At 41.1% G+C, this 6,000-nt stretch overlaps 1 protein-coding gene across 4 annotated transcripts in view; it reads right to left on the reverse strand.

Moving 5' to 3' along the window:
- cica (capicua transcriptional repressor a) overlaps positions 1 to 5,703 on the reverse strand; it is a 33,510-nt gene extending 27,807 nt beyond the window's left edge. For 2 of the 4 annotated variants that reach the window (XM_027286557.1, XM_019270774.2), the window contains exon 1: positions 5,513 to 5,703. The gene's annotated coding sequence lies outside the window, so the exon portion shown is untranslated. Of the gene's footprint in view, positions 1 to 33; positions 177 to 5,512 lie in introns of those variants that run through there. The other 2 variants (XM_027286555.1, XM_027286556.1) reach the window with 2 other exon arrangements.
- Positions 5,704 to 6,000: the final 297 nt, after the last annotated feature.

Genomic DNA, 6,000 nt, shown 5'->3' on the forward strand with positions numbered 1-6,000 from the left:
ACATTAATTCATTACATAACAGGTTCTACTCACATTACACAAGAGCTGCATCCGTACCAGGTAAATATTCAAAACAGGAGGTCATATTGTCAAGGTAAACACTCAATTTCGACTTACAACACGGTATGGAAATAGTGAGAAGCACTTTGCAATTTGCCCAGACAAGCCTTTCTGCATGCACACACACTCTCACACACTCACACACACACACACACACTCTCACACACACACTACTTCTTGGCCGGGGCAGTAGAGGCGGGGGAATTCCTTCTTCGCTCGCATACTGAAACCCTCCCTTTCTCTCTCTCTCTCTCTCTGTGGCGACCTTTATCTATGTATTTCAAAGCAGAGTCAATCCGCCCCTACAAACTCCATTTCCTGTGGAAGACCATTACCTAACTTCCCGTTACTTTATTCCTCCCTCTCTCTCTCTCTTTGCTACTATTACACTTTCATTCTTACGCCTTGCTGCCTTGTGTCCTCTCTCATCTCTCCTCGCTCTCTAATATTGATTTCTACCTCTCTTTCCTCTCCTTCCTCTCTGTCTCTATCCTCATTTTTTGTGCTGCGGTCATGCAGAAAAGCAGAGTTGTTCCACAATAATTGTTATTCCACACCAGAGTCATTCAGTATCACTCTTAGCCATGCCGGAGTCATTCAGAATATCTCCTACACACACACACACACACACACACACACACCGTTTAGGAGCTAAAACAGATTGATTCTGCTGACTTGTTGTGCGAAGAGGAACTGTTGTTATTTAACTGGTTTGTTTGCTGTGCGGCTAATACGCACGGGACTCTCCTCGGGTCCTCGCTGCCGTGTGCTCTGCCTCATTTCTTCCAATACAAGAGTCTCCCTGCAGCCACGGAGATGTTAACAACAAGTGTATAAGAGGGAGAATCAAACACCCCCTCCATATATGCTGGTGTCAGAAATGTTCTGGATTGATGTCTGTCATCCACCGCTAGACATGTCTGCTTGTCAGTGGCTGTCTGTTAACTTACATGTCTGCCTGTCTGTCCCTGTTTCTACATCCATCCTCCCACCAGTCTCTTTCTTTCTCTCTCCTCTCCTCTCCGTCTGTCTGCCTGCCTCGTCTCTTCTCCCTTTCTGCTGCCTTCCTGTTTGTCTGTGAAGGCTCGCATTCATTCAGGTCCTTTTAATATCTGCCACATCATATCGGCGAGAGAAGACGAAATCCATTTTCAGAGATGAGTGCCGCCTGTCTGAAGGCCACACACACACAGCAAACATCTATGCGATGATAGCTGATAGTGCATAAAGAGAGCTACAGAGCTCACAGCCGTCGCTGTGTGCTCTATGCAAATCCCTATTTAGGACAGACAGCCGTAGAGCAGCCACCATAAAATAATTTGGCAGTCTGCCTTACTTGGTCACGATAGAGGTATGCTACGTGTGTTTACTCAGTAGTGCACTGTGTACAACAGCTGGTGTCAGAGTCATGGGCCTAATGATAACAGCTTAAAGACAAACTGACGCAACTCACACTCCCCTCTGTGAAATATGGAGCAAGTAAGCCCATATGGGAGCTATAGTATAGTAGGCCTTTGACTCAGGTACACGGCGGAGTGCAGGGTGACAAGTTTAATCATATTTTATTTGCAGAACAGCTTATCCTGTTTTGTTATGTTAGCAGGAACACATAGTAAACACGGCCGAGCCGACGCGAGTCATGTGAGGTGACACACACATAAACGGCTGCTTCTCTTTAGACGTTTTAAACACAACCCGGGCTAAAACAGACTGAAAAAAAAAAAGATATAAAGTGAGTTAATGTGCCATGAAACTGCGTATGACCTCCACAAGTTCACTTTAATTCACCGTCAATTGAGCATACAGTGCCTATGGTTAACTCAGATATTTCAGAGCTTCGTTCTGTGTTTTAACGTCCAGTGATGCTGCTACAAACTCAAACAAACTCACAACTGGACTAAAACAAACTAAACAGCTAAAGCAGGAGTATAAAGTGAGTTAATGTGCTATAAAACTGTGTATGACCTCCACACATTCAAACATACGTTCACTATAATCCACTATCACTTGGGCATACGGCGCCTGTGGTGACCTTTCAGTGCTTTATTCTGTGTTTTAACATTTTTAATAGTATATTTATGAACCAAACAACCTTAAAGAAACGTATAAAGTGAGTTAATGTGCTATAATGCATATAAAACTGCCTATGACCTCCGCATATTTAGCTCTACACTCACTATCATCCACTATCACTTTGGCATACCGACGTTTTAGTCCTTTATTCTGTGTTTTAACCTTTTTAATGGTCTATTTCTGACCCAAACAAACTGAGTATAAAGTGAGTTCATTTACTATAAAACCTGGGCCATGCTGACTTTTCAGTCCTTTATTTTGTGTTTTAACCTCTTGTGGTGTTGCTAAATCATTTTACTTGTATATTTCTGATATAAAACTGGACTTAAACAAACTAAAAACAGCTAAAGCAAGAGTATAAAGTGAGTTAATTTGCTTTAAAATGGCGTATGACCTCCATACGTTCACTATAATTCACTATCTCTTGGGCATACAGCTATGGTGAACAAAGACAGTCCTTTATTTTGTGTTTTAACCTCATGTGATGTTGCTAAATCGGTTTACTTGTATATTTCTGGGCTAAAACAGACTAAAAACAGCTAAAGCGAGAGTATAAAATGAATTAATTTGCTATAAAACTGCGTATAACCTCCACACATTGACTATACACCGCCTATGTTGACATTTCAATACTTCATTCTGTGTTTTAACCTTTTGAATGGTCTATTTCTGACACAAGCAAACTGAAAAGAGTATAAAGTGAGTTCAAACTGCGTAACCTCCGTACATTCACTATAATCCACTATCACTTGGGCATACAGACGTTTTGGACCTTTATTCCTTGTTTTAACCTTTTGTAATGGTCTATTTCTGATCCAAACAAACTGAAAAGAGTATAAAGTCTGTTAATGTGCGATAAAACTTGGGCTTTATTTTGTGTTTTAACCTTGTGTGATGTTGCTAAATCATTTTACTTGTATATTTCTGATATAAAACTGGACTAAAACAGACTAAAAACAGCCAAAGCGAGAATATAAAGTGAGTCATTTGCTATAAAACTGCGTATGTGCTCCACATGTTTACTATACAGTGTCTCTGCTGAGCATTCAGTGTGTTTTAACCTTTTTAACTGTCTATTTCTAAACCAAACAAACTGAAAAGAGTATAAAATCTGTTAATGTGCGATAAAACTTGGGCTTTATTTTATGTTTTAACCTCGTGTGATGTTGCTAAATCATTTTACACGTATATTTCTGATATAAAACTGGACTAAAACAGACTTAAAAACAGCAAAAGCGAGAATATAAAGTGAGTTCATTTGCTAAAAAACTGCGTATGACCTCCGTACATTCACTATAATCCACTATCACTTGGGCATACAGACGTTGTAGACCTTTATTCCGTGTTTTAACCTTTTTTAATGGTCTATTTCTGACCCAAACAAATAAAACTTGGGCTTTATTTTATGTTTTAACCTCATGTGATGTTGCTAAATCATTTTACTTGTATATTTCTGGGCTAAAACAGACTAAAAACAGCAAAAGCGAGAGTATAAAGTGAATTAATTTGCTATAAAACTGCGTATGACCTCCGTACATTAACTATAATCCACTATCACTTGGGCATACAGACGTTGTAGACCTTTATTCCATGTTTTAACCTTTTGTAATGGTCTATTTCTGACCCAAACAAATAAAACTTGAGCCTTATTTTGTGTTTTAACCTCTTGTAATGTTGCTAAATCATTTTACTTGTATATTTCTGGGCTAAAACAGACTAAAAACAGCTAAAGCGAGAGAATGAAGTGAGTTCATTTGCTATAAAACTGCGTATGAGCTCCTCATATTTACTATACAGAGTCTCTGCTGAGCATTCAGTGTGTTTTAACCTTTTTAATGGTCTATTTCTGACCCAAACAAATAAAACTTGGGCTTTATTTTATGTTTTAATCTCATGTGATGTTGCTAAATCATTTTACTTGTATATTTCTGATATAAAACTGATGTTGCTAAATCATTTTACTTGTATATTTCTGATATAAAACTGACTAAAAACAGCCAAAGCGAGAGAATAAAGTGAGTTCATTTGCTATAAAACTGCGTATGAGCTCCTCATATTTACTATACAGAGTCTCTGCTGAGCACTCAGTGTGTTTGGACCTTTTTTAATTGTCTATTTCTGACCCAAACAAAGTGCATGATATGTCAGAGTTATTATCAGTCATTAAAAGTGTACAGCAGGATTAGCACAGTGCTTCATAAGACACAGGCCATGGTGTATAAATACACTGACATAATCATAATCCAGAGCAGATAACAGCTGTTAACTTTATCTGAGACAAGGCCCGAAGCACAAAATGCAAACTACAGCTGATGTCGTTACCCCTGGTTTAGCTCGGATAGTACCGTGTATGTGTCAAGCCCTCGTAGTACCGCGATTACTACCAGTTTTACTCCACAACACAGCAGGCCGTGGCGTGCAAGCGACCAGGCCTCAAACTACACACACACACACACACACACGCACACACACACACACTACACAAGGCCGCTTTGGAAATCCTCTCCTCACTGTCACCGTAACGGGCATATTGACCGGTAATACCGTGTAATACGGCTCATATTCCCCCCTCCTCTCGTGCTTGCATGACGGTGTGAAATGTCCCGAGCGAGATGAACGCGTTAACTTTGTCCCACACACACACACACACACACACACACACACACACACACACACACACACACAAAGTAGTGTTGTTTTGAAGGCCTCATCCGAAAGTGACAGTGTTAAAAAATATAGCTCGGATAACTTTGTACTGACCCGGTGTCATAATAATAATAATAATAATAATTATTATTATTATTATTATGTGTGTGTGTGTGTGCCTATAATAAACTAATTCTAAGGAGAAGGCCTTAAAAAAAAAGGAAGAAAGAAAAAAAAGATTAATTCAAACAGCCACGTTGATTCATGAAAGAGGAAGAAAATATGTCAATGTACGAGAGAGGAGCAGAGGAGGAGGAGGAGGAGGAGGAGGACAGCCGAGCGACGACGGGAGTTTTTTCTCGACAAACGCAACAAAAATAACAGTTTGTTGTTGTAGGAAGTCCAGCAGGGGGGGGGGAAGCTATGGCGTTGAATTTATTTCTAGTGGAAAAGTTTCACTATGTCTTAACAAGCAGCACCGCTCCCTTTTTTTTTTTTTTTTTGTTTTCTCTTCTTGTACTCAGAGAAGAGAAGACACCCAATCCGCCCTCTCTCTCTCTCTCTCTCTGAGAGACACCACCGAGACATGAGACAGAGACAGACAGAGACATATCTGCACAGTAAACATGGACAGCAGCAGCAGCAGCAGCAGCATAAAAACAAGCCTCACTGCAGTGCTTTGCTGCTGCTGCTGCAGGAGGAAAGCAAAGATTTGTAGGCAGCTTATACTCACCACAGCTAACGTGGAGTAAAACACCAGCAGTGTGATTCAGGAATGAGTCCGCCGGGTAAAATAGGGCAAGGTGAGCCGGTGAGTCCGCAGCTGCCCGATTAATTCATGTTTTCTCCGGCGGAGCAACTTAAAAAAGGAGGAAAGAAAAAAACTACTGCCCTGTACATTCTACACTACAGTCGCAAAATGGTGAATGAAAGCCCCGAAGCCTTGACAACCAGCCGGCTGCGCCAATCGGCGAGCACGAACGCGTACAGTAGCCAATGGGAACGCGCGGCGAGGCGGCGGGGGCGGAGCCAGACGTCAAGTCCGATTTGACGGACGGCGCGCAGCAGCCAATCCGCGTGTGGGAAAACACAGAACAGCTGTTAGGGAGAGCGAGGCAGGGCCGGCCAATGAGCGGCTTCCTCTGTGTGAGGCACGCAGGACAGGAACGAAGACTTTTTAAGTTTTTATTTTATTTATTTGTCTGTTTGTTAACGTGACAG

The sequence above is a fragment of the Larimichthys crocea genome, chromosome XIII (genome assembly GCF_000972845.2).
Source record: "Larimichthys crocea isolate SSNF chromosome XIII, L_crocea_2.0, whole genome shotgun sequence".
In the NCBI taxonomy this organism is placed as follows: Eukaryota; Metazoa; Chordata; class Actinopteri; family Sciaenidae; genus Larimichthys; species Larimichthys crocea.